The sequence below is a fragment of the Spermophilus citellus genome (genome assembly GCF_964194105.1).
Source record: "Spermophilus citellus genome assembly, chromosome: 9".
Taxonomy (NCBI): Eukaryota; Metazoa; Chordata; class Mammalia; order Rodentia; family Sciuridae; genus Spermophilus; species Spermophilus citellus.
Window position 1 is genome coordinate 99,081,141 of NC_138191.1, and position 23,148 is coordinate 99,104,288.

General features: G+C 37.1%; 1 protein-coding gene across 10 annotated transcripts in view; it reads right to left on the reverse strand.

The window, feature by feature from the left end:
- The window catches only part of OSBPL9 (oxysterol binding protein like 9), a 147,302-nt gene that overhangs the window by 85,169 nt on the left and 38,985 nt on the right, over positions 1-23,148 (reverse strand). The gene's annotated exons all lie outside the window — the stretch shown is intronic.

Below are 23,148 nucleotides of genomic sequence, written 5' to 3' on the forward strand. Positions count from 1 at the left end.
CATTTTCTAAATTATGTATGACTGAGTAAGTAAGAACCTGAGAGAATTTTAAAAATTTCACTCTTCCTATGTAATTCATACAAGCCAAACCACAAGAAATAGACTTAAACTCTTTTTTTTAATAATTTTTTTTTAATTTTTTTTTTAGAAAGAGTGAGAGAGAGTGAGAGAGAGGGAGAGGGAGAGAGAGAGAGAATTTTAATATTTATTTTTTAGTATTTGGCGGACACAACATCTTTGTCTGTATGTGGTGCTGAGGATTGAACCCGGGCCGCATGCATGCCAGGCGAGCGCGCTACCGCTTGAGCCACATCCCCAGCCCCTAGATTTAAACTCTTAAACCTTATTGTTGCTGAAACACTACTTAGGAATCTGTCCTCCTTAAGTCATATTTCCTTCTCCTTCAAGACATGAAACAATTATAAATAAATTACCATCTATTTGCTAAAGGAAGTGGTTATTTGCATGTTCTGCAATTGAAGTAAAAAGTAGAATTAACCTCTATAATCAGGAAGACCTCTTTTTCCCACTTAGCGTAAAATGAAAACATTACACACACACACACACACACACAAACATGTTTACAGGATTAACTCCTGAGTCACTGCTGAAATAACTACTGAGCCCTCGAATGCATAAGGTACTATGTATGGAACATGAACAAGGATAAAACAATCCATGATCTCAAGTAACTTACAGTCTGCTGGAAAATACAATCACTTTCCAGGTAGCACATTGTTTAGCCTCTAATATCTTTGCTTATTAGAACTGTATTCATTCTTCTGGGCTATAGGGAAATGTCACCTTCTCCACCTATGTTGCTCATGATAAAAGAATCTTTTCTTTCTTAATCTCAAATACTCTATCACTCAGATACTATATAAGTACACATGCCAGGTACCAGGCACTGTCTTCAGCCTTAGGGACAATTTTGAGCAACTGTTATAGTTCTAGATCAGCAATAAAAATACATTTCTAGTCTTACTTCTCAATATGCTTTTTAAAATATGGAATGCTTCACAAATTTGTGTGTCATCCTTTCACAGGGGCCATGCTAATCTTCTCTATCTCATTACAATTTAAGTATATGTACTGCCCAAGTAAGCACTTTCCCAATATTCTCTTGCATGAACCATGACGTTTCAGTTACACGGTGCTTACTGCTCACATGAATCATAATTCCCAGCTTTTTTCCACAGATGAAATGCTTGAGCCCAACTCTGTGCAAATAATAAAAGCTAAATCTATGAGCACTGACAATGTTTATTGTCAATTATAAACTTCAAGCTTTTAGATAAACAATGGAATTTTGGAAGACATGTATTTATCAACCACCATGACCTTGACAGATTCTGAATGTTTGAAGCAATATCAACAAATATGACTTTTTATGCCATAAAACAATATGTCAAATATTTATGTCAGATCTATATAACTCAGTGAAAAAACAGTATTCCTAAATGATCAATGCATGTTACAAAATCATATAGAGGGTGAATGAGCTGTTCAAATTGCTAAACCAAAGGATTTGAATAAGTATTTTCATATATCAATTTCATTTGTATAGTTTCAGCTTCTACACTGCAATTAATGTTTAAAAAACTATCACTTGAGTTTTTTTTAATTTTTTTTAAAGAGAGAGTGAGAGAGAGGAGAGAGAGAAAGAGAGAGAGAGAGGGAGGGAGAGAGAGAATTTTTAATATTTATTTTTTAGTTCTCGGCGGACACAACATCTTTGTTGGTATGTGGTGCTGAGGATTGAACCCGGGCCACACGCATGCCAGGCGAGCGCGCTACTGCTTGAGCCACATCCCCAGCCCTCACTTGAGTTTTGGTGAAGTACCAAAGAAGAATATTCACAATTCTCTTAAGAGACTAGTAAAGCATTACTTCCTTTTCTAACTACATACCTATATGAGGCTATATTTTCATGTACTTCAATCAAAACAACATATAACAGATTAAATATAGAAACAGATATGAGAATCCAGATATCTCTGTTAAGCCTGACATTAAACAGAACTGAAAAAAATTAATATGTCACTCTTCTCATTATCTTGTAGAGGGGAGTAGGGAAATGGTTATTTTGTCACACTATTATTACTACTTTTAAATAAATAAGTTTAAAATCCCTATTTTGATTTCTGAACTGGTGAACATTAACAGATATCTGTAAACACAAGCTCTTTGGAGTCCTCATATGATATTTAAAAATGTACAGGATGCTCAGACCTTGAACAAGTTTTAGAACTACATATATGTAGATATGTAACATTCTACTTATTGATTGCCTCCTCCACTAGATTGTAAGATCTTAGAATACAGAATTTTGTCAGTTTATTTATTGCTGCATTTCTAGTGCCTACCACAGTGTCTTTCAAATTTTATAGTGCTTTACTCATTAAGTATTTGTAGCAGTACATGATGGATGCTGGATGGATGCTAAATAAAAACACTCCACTTAGATAATTAGGTGGTTAAAAAAAGTGCAACTGATTATAATTTGGAACAAGTTTGGACATGCTGAGTAATCAGAAGCTAATTTTTTAAGGTAATAAAGTGTGGAAAAAAATGATCAATTTACATCACCAAGTATAAAGCAATCTAAGCAAGATTTGATATCTAGAAGGCTTATAAAAGTCATGGTTTAAGCCTGGCACAGTGGCGCATTCCTGTAATCCCAGTGCTTGGGAGGCTGAGGCAGGAAAATCGAGAGTTCAAAGCCAGCCTCAGAAACTTAGGGAGACACAAAGCAACTCAGTGAGACCCTGTCTCTAAATAAAATACAAAAAGGGTCTGGAGATGTGGCTCAGTGATTAAGTGCCCGAGTTCAATCCTCAGTACCAAAAAAAAAAAAAAAAAAAAAAAAAAAAAGTCATGGTTTAAATAAACTGCTTATCACAGAGGTGAGATCAGATTAGAAAATGAAAGGGCTGTGTGCTTTATTAGACTTTATACATGCTTTTATTGAAGTATCTGTAACACCATAACATGCTAGTTTGTTTAATGATTTTTCCCCTTCCCCTGCTTAGCTGTGTACTCCCTAAGATCTAGGATGGATTCTGATCCACACTTCTTAATTTCAAAGCTTAACATTTTCTAAGCAACTAACTAGTACTCTAACTACAGGTCAGATGATTATTTGTCATCTTCACAAATGATACATATATACTAAAGTTCAGTCCCTACCTAGCATTAAAACTTCCCATTAATCTGCCCTTTTTCTACATTGTACTTATCCCTTCTAAATTATGTATTTACCCATGTTTATTAGTTGTTGTCTGCCTCCTTACAGTGGAATGCAAACTTCATAAAGGCAGGATCTTTATTTGTTCTGTTTATTATTGTATCCCACGCCCCTAAAATCATGTCAGGCACCTGCCCAATAAACACTTGAATGAGAAATGATGATCTACTGATTTCATTAGTCAATGTAGAGTTCCTTTTATATATTTGGAGTCTAAAAAAAGGTTTGCTTTCCTAAGAAATTATTATTTTTGTTTAATATCCTACTAAAGTTGCCATAATTGGCTCCTTTAAAGATTTATTAATAGTTGTAGCTAGCATCTCTAAAACTGTCAAATAAAACATGCAAATATTTACAAAAGAGATTCTCCCCCACAACTTCTGCTTTGACTAGCTGAGTCAATACTGTGACAAAGTCAGCAATTTATTGTGCAACTCAACATTGATTCAGTCAAAGAAAATAATAAAAACCATATGTAAATTAATGGGTTCTTTTCAATTTATTCTACAATCACATGCTTCTAAGTCAAATTATTCCTATCAATGAAAATCCTTGGCATAAAGATATGTAAGTACACAGTAATAATTTTAGTCCCTATAAATATTTTCTAACTACTTTAACTCCAGGTTTTAGTGAAAGCTTGATTTTAAAGGTCACTATCCTTAATCTTGAACTTTTGGGGGGAAAGCAGGATTTTATTTAAGAAAAGAACTTAAATAACTTAGTAAGAAAAGAACTGTTCTGCTTTTGGCAGAAGGAAAGGGAAAAAAGGAAATTTAAAAGATACAGAAAGTATGAAGGTCAGAAATGATAAAGACCTGGGCCATGTAATTGACTTAGGGAAATAGGGAAAACACAGATGGATACTGTGGCTCATCAGATATACAGGGACTATAGAGAAAGAGAAGTCCTCAAATGTGATTAACTTTAAGGGGAAATGTAAATGCTGTTCCACATCACAAAGAACATAGAAAGAAAAACAAGTTGAGAAGCAGTAAGCCACCAAAAATTTTACTTTTGAGTCTGAAAAATCTCTGATTCAATTAATTCTGAAATTTAATAAACCTAACCTCTTTGTGAATTTTATTATCATAAATTTTACTGAATTTGTTAATTAACCAGAAGTACTCAAATATACACTAGTAGAAAATATTATCTTCTCAGGAAAAGTAAAAAAAAAAATCATTAATGTAGTCTGGAGAAGGCAGAGAGAGAGAGAGAGAAGGAATGAATGAATTTTGAGAAGTTAAAGCAAGTCTCAGTTTATGAAAAGAAATACAGACCTTCAAAAGTATTTTCCATAAATAAATAAATTATTTTTTTTAAAAAGAGTATTTTCCATTGACGACCAAAGTTAAGGGTTGTTCAAAAAATAAGAATGATGTTATACAATCACAACTTGAGTTAAATCAACAAAAGGAAAGAGAAGGAAAAATATTAATACTTGTCAGAAAATTCAGGGAGGAAACTATCACAAGGCAAATAAAATATATCTGTAAGAAAAGAGCGTTTCCTATCTGATTCTTTGTTTGCTTCTGGGATAAACAAAGCCAAAATAGACATGGCCTAAAACAGGGTTAGAAAAGAAGTTATAATAATTGATTTATGTTACTCTAAATAAGATGCTTAGAGATGTCTAAAAATTAATGTTGTTCCTTACACACTGTGGATAAAGAAGCCCTTTAGACTTAAAAGTATGCAAATATTTCTTCAGGGTATAAAGTAGAGTGAAGGCATTTCTGCATTATCATCTTATAACATTCCTAATGAACCACCTTTTAAAGGTTTCACTCTTTGCCCTCATAGTTTCTCCAGACAATTCTGCTTGGGGACAGAGAGCTGGCAGTAAGCTACTTCCTTCCTTCTCTATATTTAGCTATAAGATGTTAACATAATATCTTTGCCTTTCTTTCAGAAAGCAAATACTCTCAGACCAAGACTGCAGTGTGAGCTCAGACAACCCCAATACATTCCACACACTTTAACCCTACCCTGTAAGGCATAATCTAGATACAGCAAAATTGGTTCAGTCCTCATTATAATTTAGGATTTGTATTTATGATTTAGTATAATTTGTACTAAATCACTATGCTTAAAGCAATACTGGTTATTTCACACTGTACATTTATTCTTCCTAGGAAGGCAGGACTTTCTCTACAAAGAAGGAACAAAAATAAGAAGATATAATGGTTTGGTTTCCTCAACAACCTGAAAAATAATCCCTCAGTTAACATAGAAAATTGTACAGTCAGAAAAGAAATAAAATTAAACAGGATACAGGTAAATGTTTGACTCCTTTAATCCATACAGGGAGCATTCCCAGGCCTTTTCCTGGCCAGGCTTCTAAGCCTCCTACATAATCAAAAACAGATCTGCTCATTCATGTCTCATGCCACAGTTCACTACCATCTCTTCCAACCAATGTCTGAGTTCTCTTGCCTCAAAGAGGTGTGACTTCCCATGGCAAACCTCAACCTGGATAGACACTGAGCAAAGGAGAAACTTGGACAACCAAAACAACCTGATAGCATGAAAACACTGAGATTCTACTGGAATAAGAAGCATGTTATTCTGTTTAAATGGAGAGAGAACAACAATGAAGCAAAAGCTGCAATGAAGGCTAAGGTATAATAAATGATAAGTCAGTGTGGGCTGAGGTAACAAGAAAGGAAAGGCATGGATAAGCAGCACTGTAGAAAGAAAACAGCATGGATTTGAATTCCAGCTCTGCTACTTCCTACATGTGTGACCTTGAATTAAAAACAAAACAAAACAAAAAAACTCCTGCAAGCCTCAGTCTTCTTGCCTATAAAATGGGAATAAAATGACTACCTCATAAGCACATGTGAGGTACCTACAAGGATTATAGTGCCCAGCACAACATTAACTGAATCATTGGTGTCTGATTCCTCCCCATGGCACCTCCTTCTTTTATTATCAGAGGTTCACTTAGAAAGTGTATTATAATCACCTTTTTAAAAAAATTCCAATCAGCTTCTCCAAAAATAAATAGTCTCACTGACACTCTTCCCTGCTTCACCTAAATCACACATATGCAAGGGGATCACCTCAACTTTCTTTTATATAATCCCAATTCCTCCCACTAGGCAGTCACCCAAAGTAGATGTCCTTATTAAAGCCAGCAATCTAGCAAAGAGGGAGTTTTCTTATCATTAATTTGAATTTGATTTTTCCCTCAGAGTATTAGTCTAAACTGTTTTAGGGTTCTCTAAAGTGAATATTAAGAAAATACGATGCTAGGGGCTGGAGTTGTACCTCAGTGGTAGAGTGCTCACTTAGCACAAGCAAGGCGTTGGGTTCGATCCTCAGCACCACATAAAAATAAATAAATAAAATAAAGGTCTTGTCTACCTACAACAAAACAAATATTTTAAAAAAAGAAAATACGATGCTAAAACACAACTTTATTTCATATGTTGAACTGACGTTAGGTGAGGAGTACAATTGATAAAAGCATCCTGATTATGAGAATGAACATTCATAAACTGCATGTCCAAGAAAGAATGAAAAGGTTAAAAGACAAAGACAACCTTGACAGAGCTAAGTATTTCTTTGGAGAGTTCAGCAGTTAGTTGGCAGTTTAAAATAAAAAATGAGGTCAGTGTAGTCCAGGCATTATCAGAATTACTAGAGCTTTAACTCAGGATTATTTAATGAGGGGATCCAAGAACTACCTAATATTTTGTGCAACCAGGAAGCCTCCTCTGGAACAATGCCTTTCAAATTGTCAAGTTCTTAAGATTGGAACTTTGCTCACTCCATTATTCTCGGAATCTAGCCTGGCGCCCAGTATTACAATAAGCACTCAAGTATTTGATTTAAAAATAAATGAGCTAAAGGAATGAATGGTTGAAATAAAGAAAATACTGGTATTTTCTATCAGTGTCTAAGCACTACCAAGGGGCAGGACTGCAGGCCCTCAACCCTCTTCTTCAACAATAGCAACTTTACTTTCTTCTGTCTCATCACTGCGCTTGGTTTATCATTCCCTTAAGTGAATTCCTATATTCAAGTACATTCACTTTAAAGATTAAATGTCCCTCAAGTAGTTTCATGCTCCTAAAGATTGTTGAGGTATGAGATCTTACATATACAGTACTTAACTACTCAAATTTCATAAAATGTGCACTTTTCTTGTATACTGACTCGTCACAGAAAAATTGGCATTTGGAGGTGAGTGTGCTGGGGGTCGAACCCAGGCCCCCAAATATGCTAGGCTAGGACTTTACCACTGAGTTATACCCCAGTCTGATTTTTCTTATAGCAACAAAGGGACATTTTGTGTCATCACATCTTGCAAGGCTGCCAGGATTTATATTTACAACACATCATCATCTCCATTTGAAGAGCTATGATCATACAACTATCTGAATATATTCTGCATCCTACCATATTTTTCAATTAATAGAAAAACAAAAAAATTAAAATGCCAATAGGAATGACAAAAAAGAGATGTTTTATAAACATAATGGAGAAATCATCAGGCATGCTAAAAACAAAATCTTCATCAATGAGATACTTTAGAATCTGTCTGATTAAACTTGAGGTGACTGCCCAAATGTTCATTTTTGAAGGTTAAGGGATAAAATCTATGAGTAATATTATATCTAAAAGGCAAGGTAAAGAACTTTATAATATATGGCAAGAATATAGCCTCCTATAACCATTCAAGTCACTGTTCAACATAGTTGACTTTAATCCACATTTTCAGACACACATTATACACAAAAGTAGTTTTTCATTATGCATCTTCATTTACTCTTCAAACTGTGAATGTGTGTTCCAAACTGAAAAAAGATAACAATATATATCAGCAATTTCTCAGATAACAGGATAATTACCTTTCCAAAGGATATAAGAAAAAAGAGAAACACTCTAACAATAATGAAAACAACCAGGAAATGAGTAAGTCACCAAATGAGAAATTAACACACTGAAATATATTTTGGTGAGGGGGTGGGGGACCCTGAGTTGACATACTTTTAAAAATTGTAATACTAAGTGCTGATGAGGGATGTGATAAAGCAGAAAGGAGTATAAATCAACATAAACCATCTTAAAAGTAATTGAGAAGCCAGGCACAGTAGGAAAGGCCTGAAACCCCAGCTGAGAAGCTCAGGCAAGAGATCTCAAGTTTGAGACCAGCCTGGGCAATGCTGAAATATCTTGTCTCAAAAAAAAAATTTTAAAAGGGCTGTGACATAGCTCAGTGGTAGAGCACATGCTAGCAGTCCAGGCCCTGCATTCAATTTCTAATACCACACACACACACACACACAAATACACACACACACAAAGAAATTGAATATTGTTTCAGAAATACTAAAAATACCTATGTCTTTTATTCTGACAAATTCTTTAATGAATATTCATCCTAAACAAAACAGACATTTGGTTAAAGACCTATGTACAAAGATATTCAACATGGAATTATTTAAAATAGAGAAAAACTTGTACAACACTAATCAGTGGCTAAATATGATTATTCACATAGTAGAATATTATATAACATTGAAAATCATGTTTTTTAGAATATTTACTATAGTGGGTAAATGGTCACAATATAATATTTAAAATTGGAAAGCTAGATAACTTTATTTACATGGAATGACTTACTCTTATAAAATCATACAAATAAACAACTAAAGAATTAAAAAGCGGGGCTCCGGCGGCAGCGATGGCAGCGGCAGCGCTCGCCTCGGTGTCTCCCCAGCGCACCCCAGCCGCCTCCTAGCGGCGCGACTCCCGCTCCTACGGGCTTTCATTTGGATTCCATTTGCATGAAATATCCTATTCCATTTCTTCACTTTCAGTCTATGTGGGTCTTTAGAGGTGAATTTCTTATTTGTAGAGGAATATCCATCCAGTCTGTTCTCTGCTTAAAGAAGTTAATAAGGGGGATCCAACATGGCCGCCGGCAAGGAAGCAGCGATTCCAATGTCTCCACATTAACGGGATCAGAAAGACCCATTGGAACAGCGGCAGTCTACCTACTGAGGAACTTCTAGCAAAATTCTGTTAAGAGGGGACCTGCCAGGAATTGGTAGGTTTATTAGGAGTGTCAGTTTGTTCCAGACAACTGGATCTTGGCCGGCCACGCGGGCGCGGAGGTCCAGTCCCACAGCCACCAGCCGCTTCTGCAAGCGGCCGGCGGCCCAGAGCGGCGCAGCCCGCCCGAACCCGCAGACGGCACCCACCATCCCGCAGACGGCACCCACCATCCCGCCGTTCCGGGAAGGCCCTGCTCTCGCTCAGCAAACGGCCACCCCACCCGCCAGGCTCGTAGCCACGCGGCCGCAGCTGCCCGGCTCTACAGGCAGCCCCCAACGGCCCGGCGCAGCGAGAAGTGTCCCCGCCTGGCCCAGCAGACAGCCCGTGCCCTCCCGGCTCTACTAACAGCCCCGCCCACCCGGCGAACGGCTCCCCCCTGAGACAGCGTGAAGGGAATCTAACCAACCCTTTACGAAATAGCGAACTGGGAACTAAAACCAGAGATTGTGTCAGACCAGAGACAAGCCAGTTCCACCCCCTCCCTTCGGACACTCCGGCAAGTTGCCAGGGGCCCACCATAGCAGAGAGGGGAAGTTACCAAAGTTCGGCCAAAGAGATTCCTTCCCAGCGGAATCTACTTTAGCAGGAGTGTGACTCCCACCCACACCAGATACAAACAACCGGGAAACTTCAAAATCTCTCCCTGGGCGTGACCGTAAGGGCCAAAGGACTCTCAACCCCCAACTCCCCCTACTGCCAGTGACGAGGGCATGACTGTAGGGGCAGAGGGAAGCAGAGAAGACTCCCCACCCCCAAATCCCCCAACCGCGAACTGAGAGGGTGTGACGGTAGGGGCGGAGGGAAACAGAGGACACTCCAGACCCCCAACTCCTCCTACCGCCAGCAGTGTGGTTGTGACTGTAGGGGCTGAGGGAAGTAGAGGGGATCCTCGACCCCCAACTCCTATTACCACCAGCAGCGACACCAATGGTCTTAGCTGCCAGATTCCGAAGGTGTGCCCACCAAAGGGGTCCGGAAAAATTAAACAATTGACTCCCAGACCACAGCTCCACAGCACTGGGGCTTAGATGAATGACAGCGAGAGTACTCAGTAGTTAGGGAAATAGAGCACTCGGTAGGGCTGAAAGTGTAACCAAATCCTTGGGGAACTGCCTCCGGTGAGCAGGACCTGGCTGGCTGGCAGGAGGAAGGGGAGGAGGGGCCGTAGAAGTGAAACGGCTCTGGACCAACAGGATTGAGAGACTCCCAGGAGCCGCCTTACAGGGATTGCTGTTGACACATTGAGGGCAAAACTCAGCCCGGAGGGCACAGCTTTGCCTACGGGAAGAGAAGAAAATGGATCTCTAAGACCTAATTTTATTTCCTATTTCATTTTAATTTTTTCTCTCCCTTTTCCCTCTCTCTCTCCCCTTCCAAGTTTTACTGCTCTTCCCATTCTCCTCTATGCTATCTATCTCCCTCTCCTTCTTTCTTTTCAAGAGCACCTACCTTCCCCTTCCCCCCAACTTTCATCCCAAGCATTATGTCCTCCATTTCGCGTAACTGTCTAAATACAAATAGGTGTGCGCCCTCCCCCCGCGCCTGCAAGGTAGCCAGACCTGCAACCCACCAGCAGGTCAGGCCCAGCAACCTGGGAGTGGCAGAGCCGCCCCACGCGCCTGCAAGGTAGGTGCACCTGCTACCAACCAGCAGAACAGGCCCAGCGGCCTGCCGATGTGGTAGGCACAGTGCCCCAATTGGAGGAGGAGCAGAGCCCCTGCCTGCACCTACGCGGGAGACTTTGCAACTATACAAGAGTAATACAAATATATAGGGGGAAAATTCAATAACACAACAGTCTCAGTAAGCAGAAAGAAACGCGAACAGTATGAAGAGACAAGGAAAGAAAGGACCACAAGCAATGCAGGTCAACTCAACGTTAGAAGAGGTAATATCTGCAGCAGATGGAATGTCAGATAAAGAATTCAGGAGATACATGCTTCAGATGATCTGGAGTCTCAAGGAAGACATTAGACAGCAAAATCAGACAATGAAAGATCTCTTCAACAATGAAATACATAAACAAATCCAGGAAGCAAAAGATCAACGATACAGGGAGATAGAGGTTATAAAAAAACAAACAAACAGAAATCCTAGAAAGGCAGGAAGCAATAAACCAAGTTAAAAACTCAATTGAAAATACTACCAGCAGAGTAGAACACTTAGAAGATAGAACATCAGACAATGAAGACAAAGTATTTCAACTTGAAAAGAACATAGACAGCTCAGCAAGACTGTTAAGAAACCATGAGCAGAACATCCAAGAAATATGGGATAACATTAAAAGACCAAACTTAAAGAGTCATTGGGATACAGGAAGGAACAGAGCTCCAAACCAAAGGAATGAGCAATCTATTCAATGAAATAATTCGAGAAAACTTCCGAGACTTGAAGAACGAGACAGAATCCCAAATCCTAGAAGCCTACAGGACGCTGAATGTGCATAATCATAAGAGATCCACACCTAGACACATTATAATGAAGATGCCCAACATACAGAATAAGGAGAGAATTTTAAAAGCTACAAGAGAAAGGAAGCAGATTACATTTAGGGGTAAACCAATCAGGATAACAGCTGATCTCTCAACACAGACTTTGAAAGCTAGAAGATCCTGGAATAACATATTTCAAACACTGAAAGAAAATGGGTTCCAACCAAGAATTGTGTATCCAGCAAAATTAAGCTTCAAGATGGAAGATGAAATTAAAACCTTCCACGATAAACAAAAGTTAAAAGAATTTGCAGCTAGAAAACCATCTCTCCAAAAAATCCTTAGCAAAACATTACAGGAAGAGGAAATGGAAAATAACAATGAAAACCAACAGTGGGAGGTAGGACAGTAAAGGGGGGAAAATAATCAAAGAGGAAAACAAACCATATTCAGTCACATAAATAAACAAATATGGCTGGAAGGATAACCCATATCTCAATAATAACCCTAAATGTTAATGGCTTAAACTCACCAATTAAGAGACACAGGCTAGTAGAATGGATCACAAAACATGACCCAACAATATGCTGCCTACAGGAGACGCATTTGATAGGAAAAGACATACACAGACTGAAGGTGAAAGGTTGGGAAAAATCATATCACTCATATGGACTTCGGAAACAAGCAGGAGTGTCCATACTCATATCAAATAAAATAGATTTCAAGCCAAAGTTAATCAAAAGGGATAAAGAGGGACACTACATACTGCTCAAGGGAACCATACACCAACAAGACATAACAATCATAAATATATATGCCCCAAACAATGGTGCAGCTATGTTCATCAAACAAACTCTTCTCAAGTTCAAGAGTCTAATAGACCACCATACAATAATCATGGGAGACTTCAACACACCTCTCTCACCACTGGACAGATCTTCCAAACAAAAGTTGAATAAGGAAACTATAGAACTCAATAACACAATTAACAACCTAGACTTAATTGACATATATAGAATATACCACCCAACATCAAGCAGTTACACTTTTTTCTCAGCAGCACATGGATCCTTCTCAAAAATAGATCATATATTATGTCACAGGGCAACTCTTAGACAATATAAAGGAGTAGAGATAATACCATGTATCTTATCTGACCATAATGGAATGAAACTGAAAATCAACGATAAAAGAAGAAAGGAAAAATCATGCATCACTTAGAGAATGAACAATAGGTTACTGAATGATTAATGGGTTATACAAGACATTAAAGAGGAAATTTAAAAATTCTTAGAGATAAATGAAAACACAGACACAACATATCGGAATCTATGGGACACATTGAAAGCAGTTCTAAGAGGAAAATTCATTGCATGGAGTTCATTCCTTAAAAAAAGAAAAAACCAACAAATAAATGATCTCATACTTCATCTCAAAATCCTAGAAAAAGAAGAGCAAAATAACAGCAAAAGAAGTAGAAGACAAGAAATAATTAAAATCAGAGCTGAAATTAATGAAATCGAAACAAAAGAAACAATTGAAAAAATTGATAAAACTAAAAGTTGGTTCTTTGAAAAAATAAATAAGATCGACAGACCCTTAGCCATGCTAACGAAGAGAAGAAGAGAGAGAACTCAAATTACTAGCATACAGGATGAAAAAGGCAATATCACAACAGACACTTCAGAAATACAGAAGATAATCAGAAATTATTTTGAATCCTTATACTCCAATAAAATAGAAGATAGTGAAGGCATCGATAAATTTCTTAAGTCATATGATCTGCCCAGATTGAGACAGGAGGATATAGACAACCTAAACAGACCAATATCAATTGAGGAAATAGAAGAAACCATCAAAAGACTACCAACTAAGAAAAGCCCAGGACCGGATGGGTATACAGCAGAGTTTTACAAAACCTTTAAAGAGGAACTAATACCAATACTTTTCAAGCTATTTCAGGAAATAGAAAAAGAGGGAGAACTTCCAAATTCATTCTACGAGGCCAACATCACCCTGATTCCTAAACCAGACAAAGACACTTCAAAGAAAGAAAACTGCAGACCTATATCTCTAATGAACCTAGACGCAAAAATCCTCAATAAAATTCTGGCGAATCGGATACAAAATCATATCAAAAAAATTGTACACCATGATCAAGTAGGATTCATCCCTGGGATGCAAGGCTGGTTCAATATACGGAAATCAATAAATGTTATTCACCACATCAATAGACTTAAAAATAAGAACCATATGATCATCTCGATAGATGCGGAAAAAGCATTCGACAAAGTACAGCATCCCTTTTTGTTCAAAACTCTCAAAAAAATAGGGATAACAGGAACATACCTCAACATTGTAAAAGCAATCTACGCTAAGCCCCAGGCTAGCATCATTCTGAATGGAGAAAAATTGAAGGCATTCCCTCTAAAATCTGGAACAAGACAGGGATGCCCTCTCTCACCACTTCTGTTCAACATAGTTCTCGAAACACTGGCCAGAGCAATTAGACAGACGAAAGAAATTAAAGGCATAAAAATAGGAAAAGAAGAACTTAAATTATCACTATTTGCAGATGACATGATTCTATACCTAGCAGACCCAAAAGGGTCTACAAAGAAACTATTAGAGCTAATAAATGAATTCAGCAAAGTGGCAGGATATAAAATCAACACGCATAAATCAAAGGCATTCCTGTATATCAGCGACAAACCCTCTGAAATGGAAATGAGGACAACCACTCCATTCACAATATCCTAAAAAATAATAGAATACTTGGGAATCAACCTAACAAAAGAGGTAAAAGACTTATACAATGAAAACTACAGAACCCTAAAGAGAGAAATTGAAGAAGATCTTAGAAGATGGAAAAATATACCCTGTTCATGGATAGGCAGAACTAACATCAACAAAATGGCGATATTACCAAAAGTTCTCTATAGGTTTAATGCAATGCCAATCAAAATCCCAATGGCATTTCTTGTAGAAATAGAGAAAGCAATCATGAAATTCATATGGAAAAATAAAAGACCCAGAATAGCAAAAACAATGCTAAGCAGGAAGTGTGAATCAGGTGGTATAGCGATACCAGACTTCAAACTAAACTACAGAGCAATAGTAACAAAAACAGCATGGTATTGGTACCAAAACAGGCGGGTGGACCAATGGTACAGAATAGAGGACACAGAAACCAACCCACAACCCACAAACCCACAACCCACAAAACTACAACTTAAACATTAAACAGGGATGAGAGGTGGGAGGGATGAGAGGTGGGAGGGACAGGGAGAGAGAAGGGAAATTGCTTGGAAATGGAAGGAGACCCTTAGGGTTATACAAAATTACATACAAGAGGAAGTGAGGGGAAAGGGAAAAATAATACAATGGGGAGAAATGAATTACAGTAAAGGGGGTAGAGAGAGAAGAGGGGAGGGGAGGGGAAGGGAGGGGGGATAGTAGAGGATAGGAAAGGCAGCAGAATACAATAGACATGAGTATGTCAATATGTAAATCAGTGGAAGTGTAACTGATGTGACTCTGCAATCTGTATACGGGGTAAAAATGGAAGTTCATAACCCACTTGAATCAAAGTGTGAAATATGATATATCAAGAACTATGTAATGTTTTGAACAACCAATAAAAAAAAAGAATTAAAAAGAAATATACAAGCATGTTAGTAACAATTATCTTCAGGTGGCAGGACCAGGAGTGATTATTAGTATCATCTTTATACTATTCTATATTTTTCCAGAATAAATATACTGCATCCATGTATAACAAAAAATATTTAAAATATATACATATATAAATTACTAATAAAAATAAAACATCCTCTCTAATCCTATCTACTCACTAAGCCAAGCAATCCATAATTAAACCTGAGAAGATTATAATTTCAAATATTTAGGGAAGACCTTGAGCAGAGCAAATTAAGAAGAAAGGCATGGGCTGGAGTCATAGCTCAGTGGTAGAGTGCTTGCCCAGCATGTGTGAGGCACTGGGTTCAATCCTCAGCACCACATAAAATAAATAAAATAAAGGTATTGTGTCCATTTACAAGTAAAAAATATTTTTTTAAGAAAAAGGCACACCAGTTAGACCCAGCCCTCCTACAGTAATATAACAAACTCCTGATTCATGAATCTAATAGTGTTTCCCCACTTAACACCCATTGAAATAATAGCGTCTAATTAGAGAATTAATTATAACTTACTTCCTTTACATGTCTGTAAATGATTTTTTTTGGGGGGGGGAGATTATCAAAAATTTCCTCTGCAGGAAATTTTTTTTTTTTAAGAGAGAGTGAGAGAGGAGAGAGAGAGAGAGAGAGAGAGAGAATTTTTAATATTTATTTATTTATTTTTTAGTTCTCAGTGGACACAACATCTTTGTTGGTATGTGGTGCTGAGGATCGAACCCTGGCCGCACGCATGCCAGGCGAGCGCGCTACCGCTTGAGCCACATCCCCAGCCCCTCTGCAGGAAATTTTTTAAGTCAATAGTTAAAGTGAAGATAATTGCATCTGCTTGTGAGTTATAATGCTGAGATGCTTATTTTTAAAACAGAAGACATCTAAGCCCACGACTATGTTTTAGTCTAATGATTTACTGTCTATTCTTCTAAATGATTAATGATGCAGACGTACCACGCTGAGCTGATTGATGTTAATGCAGTGGGAGCAGCGACATCCTAATACACTTGATCAATATAACCTTTCTAAATTAAACACTTTCCTTCACCATAACATTAACCATTGCATCATTTGTAGTAATTCTGCATTTTAATAAATAAGGAAGCTCTAACAGAGGGTTGAAAAGATTGGTTATCAGAACCACCATAGTCTTAACTTCTACTAAGACTTATATAGTTCCTCAAAGTTCTTCACATTTAAGCACCTTTTAAATGTCTGAACATGCTAAATTTTGTCTTAGCAAATTGCTACTCTAAAGTATGCACAAATACATTGTAAACAAATTATTTTGGAGAATATACTCCATAAAGGAAGTCCTCAGTAAGTGCCTTGAAAGCAAAGGATTATTTTATGAAGAACTAATGACATACATATCCATAATTCTCATCTTTAAAAAGTTCAGATTTTTCACATACCAGGTTTGCTGATGGCTAGATCACAGCAAGAAACAATCTAAGAAGTGAGAATGCCTCACTTCTCTTATCTATAAATTAAGAGTAATTCTATCCAATGTATAAGATTGTTAATAAAGAAAAGTAGAATAGTATGTGAAACCTCTGACTCCTGACCCACAGTTGCCAAACGTTAAAACACACCTCAATCACTAGAGACAGCCCATTCCCACAGTTTCTGACTAAGCAATGGGGGTGGAGAGGGCAAGAACATGCATTTCTAATAAGTTCCCACATGATGTTGACCTCCTGGTCTGGAACCACACTTTGAGAACCACTGATCTAGATTGACTTGGGCACTGATTCTGGCTCTGCCACTGAACTTCCCTGAGATTCAGTTTCTTCAACTCTAAAACTAGAAGTCATCAATCATAACTTTCCTATGTTCATATATGAATACATGTCCAGTTTAACTTCACATCATATACCACCAACCATAAGAATGGGAAGTTATACTGCATATATATATATATATATATATATATATATAGTCAAAATACATTTCTACTATCATGTATAACTAAAAAGAAAAAATAACTAGAAGTGAAACAATCTCAAAGTTATGGAGTTTAGTAATTTTGTAAGTGATGTATGTTGTCAGTTAAACAGTTAGTGGTTCATAATAAATATTTAGATGTTGTAGTAGTAGTAGCTATTGTTACCACCACTGTTATTGTTACTATCTCTACTAAGTAATGGAACATGCAGAACATTAAAATCACCATATTTTAAAATTGCATTAAGTGGCATTGATTTAAAATTTCTTTTTTGATAAAATGATAAGTCATTATAAGCTAGTTGACAAATCTCTAAAATAATTCTGTAACAACTAATTAAGAGAGAATGGCTATAAAGTACAAATGTGGTGTTCAAATTCCAGTTCTGACTTATGACTCTGTTTGTGACCAGTCTCCTTATTTATAAAATAAAAAAAAAAAATAGTACCTACTTCATAAAGTTGCAAGAACTGCATAGTTTAATAAAGATAAAACTGAGTAGAGGGCTGAGGATAAACCTCAGTGGTAGAGCGCTTGCCAAGCACAACAAAAAAAACCTAGCACAACAAAAAAAACCTACCAGGCGCAGTGGTGCACACCTGTAAAAAAATCCCAACTGCTGGGGAGGCTGAAGCAGGAGATCGTGAGTTCAAAGCCAACCTCAGCAATAGCAAGGCACTAAGTAACTCAGTGAGACCTTGTCTTTAAATAAAATACAAATAAGGCTGAAGATGTGGCTCAGTAGTCGAGTGACCCTGAATTCAATCCCCGTTACCAAAAAACAAAAACCAAAAAACCCTGAGAAGTACCTAGTATAAAATAAACATTCAATAAATATTCAATATCATTATCATCATTCCAATATACTATGCGGGCTGGGGCTGTAGCTCAGTGGCAGAGTGCTTGCCTAGCATGTGTGAGGCACTGGGTTCAATCCTTAGCACCACATAAAAGTAAACAAATAAAGTAAAGGGATTCTGTCTATCTAAAACTACCAAAAAAATTTTAAAAAGCTGTTATGAATCATTACATATATTAAATCATTAAATACATACAATTTTATTTGAAGGTAAAATTTAACTGAATTTTTTTTCCTTTTCACTGGTATGAACTATATTATGTTAAGCTATATGAACTGCTGATGAGAGACTACTTTTGATCTACAAAAAATGTAATTTCAAATGGTTGAAACTAAGAGCTTTCATCCTACCTTCTCTGATCATCCCTCTGAGCCTGCTGGCAGTTCCATCCCAGTGTGATCCAAGGTTTAATCCCCAGCTCTCGTCTCACTTTGATCACCCAGATGGCTCATACTCACTACTACCAAGGTTTTTACCAAAGATTGAAAAATCCAAAGGTTTTATCTAGCCCATAGATGCACTTTGTTTGACCAAAATAAAAATATTTTTACATCTAGAGACTTAAATCTGGATATTTCACATGCACATCACACTCAACCTGACTGGCAAAACAAAACTAAACAAAAACAAACTCTGGATTTCTGGCTTCTCTTAAAAAAACATGGACTGGCCATCACTGGGTAAGCATTACCAAAAGCCTGTAAGTATCTATAAGTACCAGCTACCCTTTGAACAGGGTATCAAAGCTCCAAGTTGCTAATCTTTTTTTTTCTTTAATATTTTATAGTTGTCAATAGACCTTTATTTTATTTATCTATATGCTGACTATCGAGCCCAGTGCCTCACACATACTAGGCAAGAACTGTACCACTGCGCTACAACTCCAGCCTGAAATTGCTAATCATTATCCAGCTTCACCCTTCACTCGTTTACTTACCTGCCTCACTCTTGGACATTCAAATTTTCAACTTCTAGTTCCATCTACCAATAATAAGCTGATGATAACAAATCTCCACTTGCAGCTCAGACTCAGCTTCAATTATCATCATTTGTGTCCTCAATATAAGAGGACCCCTCGCCACCTCTGTTCTTCTGGATTCTCTATTTCAGATGTTTACAACATCCAAGAGTTAAGTCAAGCCAAGAACATCACAGTTGCTACTCTTAATTCTCTTGTCTCCCATTTCCCAGTTCCTAGTGATTTACTTCCTAAGAATCTCAAATCTTCTCCCTTTGCCTTCCCCCATTACCATTACTTTAATTCATTTGAGGTCCCATTAACACTCAAAGTTATTTTACTATGAACTCTTCTAGCCAATGGCAATGCCTTAGATAACTAACTACCCGCCTTCTCCAGGACACTGATCCAACAATTAGCCATTTTTCTTTCCCACATCATCAATTTTTCCCTCTTTACTGAATTGCTGCCAACAACACAGGAACATGCTATTATTTTTCTTATCCTAAAAAAAAAAAAAAATTCACTTGCACCCACTTCCCCCTCCAGCTACTGCTATATTTCTCACCTTCCCTTTAGAGCAGAACTTGAAAGCAATGTCTATACTCCTATCTTAAAATTGTTCTTCTCAAGGTTTCATTATTAAATCCTGGGATAATTTCTGTGTCCTCATCTTACTTGGTCTGCCAGCAGCATTTGACTTAGTTGTTGATCTACCTCTCCTCCTAGAAACATTTTCTCCCTTGGCTTCCATGGTATCACATTCACTTGGGTTTTCTTCCTCCTTTATTCTCAATCCCTTTTGCTAATTCCGCCTCATCTTAATACCCTCTGTGTAAATGTTCAAGACCCGGGCTCAGTACTTAAATCTTTCCTTCTACACTTATTCCCAAATTCTCATGACTATAAATACCACCCATGTACCATATGCTAATGAGTCCCCAAATTTATTACTCCAGCCCAAACTTTCCCCCTGAACTCCACACTCCAACTGCCTACTTGACATCTCCATTTGGCAACTGGGTGGACTTCTAAAACTTGTTTAATAAACATGTCTAAAGCTAAGCTCCTGGTGCCCACATTCCCCCTCTCCAAAACTATTACATCCTTCAATCCTCCACCTTCAGTTAATGGCAACTCAAACAAAAATCTTGGTGTCAACTTTTCTTTCTATCACATGCAAAATGAAAGGAACTGCAAATATATGCAGCAAACATTATGCTGAACTAAAAGAGAGACACACTATATGATTCCATCTAGGAAACAAGCTAAACTATACTGATAGAAAGCAGATCAGTGGCTGTCTGGGGATAGGGGTTGGGAGTGGGGACTGACCAAAAAGGGCATTCAAGCAATCTTTTGGAGTGATGGAAGTGTTCTATATCTTCATTGTGATGGTAGTCATGAGTAAATAAATTTGTCAAAACTCACTGAACTATATAATGTGTACATTTTATTTTAGGTTAATTATAGCTCACTAAGGTTGATTAACACACACACAATTTGACCACTTCTCATTGCTTCCCTACCCCTACTGCTATCACATGGGAACTATCACACTCTCTCTTCTAGGTTCAACGCCTCCAAAATACTTCCTCTTCTTCTATCTTTGTCCCTCTGCATATTATTTTCAACAGAGTGGCCAGAATGATCCTGTTAAAACATGAGTCACAGGCTGGGGTTGTAGCTCAGTGGTAGAATGCTTGCCTCACATATGTGAGGCCCTGGGTTCACTCCCCAGCACCACACAAAAATAAACAAATAAAAATAAAGATATTTAAAAAAAGAAAAACCATGATTCACATCATGTCACTCCTCTGCTCAAAATCCTCTAATGGCCTTTCATCTCAGTAAAATTCAAGGTTCTTATAAAAACCTCACACAGTTGGGCTCCTGTTACCTCTTGGATCTCATCTCCCTCTAGTCTCCTCAATGGCTATCCATATTCCATCTCAGCCAACCTCCTTGCTGTCCTTTAAATATGGCAGGAAGGCTCTTTCATACATATTACTCCCTTGGCCTGAGTGATGTGCCTACCCACCTCACTCCTCAACACAGTCATTTAACTTTTCCCCTCATTTTCTTCGGCTCTTTTACCAAAAGTCACTATTTCGGTGAGTCTTTTCCTGACCACCCTATCTAAAATTTCAACACACACACACACACACACACACACACACACACACACACACACTCCTATTTCATTTTCTCTTTTCCTGCTTTATTCCCCAGGCCTTATCAATCCCTTATATTGTACTAATATCTTATATACTGGCTTTCTCTCTACTGGAATGGATACCCCAAGAGGGCAAGGAATTTTATATTTTTACAGATTAATGTTTTATAGATTAATTTTAGACCAATAGATGTTGCATGCATAAATAAATGTATCCTTAACTTTCCCTTTTAATAACTGACAGTAGAGTGGGTTTTATAAATGCATTATTTTTTAAATTTTTAAATATTTTTTTAGTTGTAGGTGGACACAATGCCTTTATTTTTATTTATTTATTTTTATATATGGTGCTGAGGATCAAACCCAGTGCCTCACCCACGCTAGGCAACCACTCTATCACTGAGCCACAACCCCAGCTCTCATCATTTAGTTTTAAAAATCCTGGCATGTTAAATAAAAACTGGACTTGGCAGGTAGCTTAATTGTAGAGTACTTGCCTACCATGCATAGGGCCCTGGGTTCAATCCCTAACATCACAAACACACACATAAATTAAATAAATAAAAACTCTAGCATATTTAAACATGTTAATGCATATCAGCCAAAATTTGCTTTCACTTCTTATTAAAGAATTTAAGATAAGACATTGAGAGACTTTTAAAAATTTGTAGAGATTTTCTCATGAGCAATAAATGTGAAATATCTCTCATTACTGCCAAAAAAAAATAAATATTGCCTTACTACTGAGTTCTTTGCAAAAGCTAGATCTCATGTTGCCTAAAACTCCTATTACTATTAAGTAGAAAATAATCAGTCTGACAGTCTCAGAACTAAGAATTCATTTTTAAAATATACATAACTCTTATTTATCTTTATAATTTAAACAATCCATTAAGGAATATCTTGTTTTATAAGCAAGTCACATCAATATGAGAGTGTTAAAATGTAGATCAGTTTAGCATAAATAATTTAAAAATAAATAAGAAGATAGAGGTGCCTTTGCTCTAGAGATTCAAGTCACTTCTCCTTTAAACAAGCAAACACAGGTTCTTGGGAGTCCAAAGGAGGCGCCTCTTTAGTAAATGCAGAGGAGAAAATTCCATATTGCAGCGTTTACCTACATCTGCAGCTCTTGCTTGAAAAGCATTATTCAACTTCATTCAAGTAAAGAGTTCCAGTGTGTGGAAATTATCTGCTTCGGTTTATAAGCAGCTTTTACATACTTAACCTAAAAATAAAGACTGGGTTTTCATAATACAATTAAAACTGCTTTATGAATTTAAATGTAGAGGAAAAATTCAGAAAAGCAACATTATTTAATTATTTAACAGCTCTGAATAAAATAAGTTTACCAAACAGTAAATATTTTAAGGATAAACAGGAGAAAGCATTAAAGATATCACTACTGAGTACATTGGTTTGTTTTTATTGTATATAAGCAGCATATTTTTCTGTGTCAATTTCTCAAACAAGACAATGAAGAAAAACACCCTCAATATAGCATCTTATCACAGAAGGACAATAGCTGCCTGCAGACCTCATATTGTATATCTGATCACTGTTTGAGACTTCCTAACCAAAACATTTTTAAACTATAAATTTATTTAATATTTATTCATCTTGGTATACCTAACATTTATAACAGTGTATTATCACTTGTAGCTCAGAGAAAGTGCTAACATCTCCAAATCTTTCCATTTCTAAGTTTCTTGGACTGCTTTAAACATAAAATAAGAGTTTAATTTGGATAGACAAAACAACAA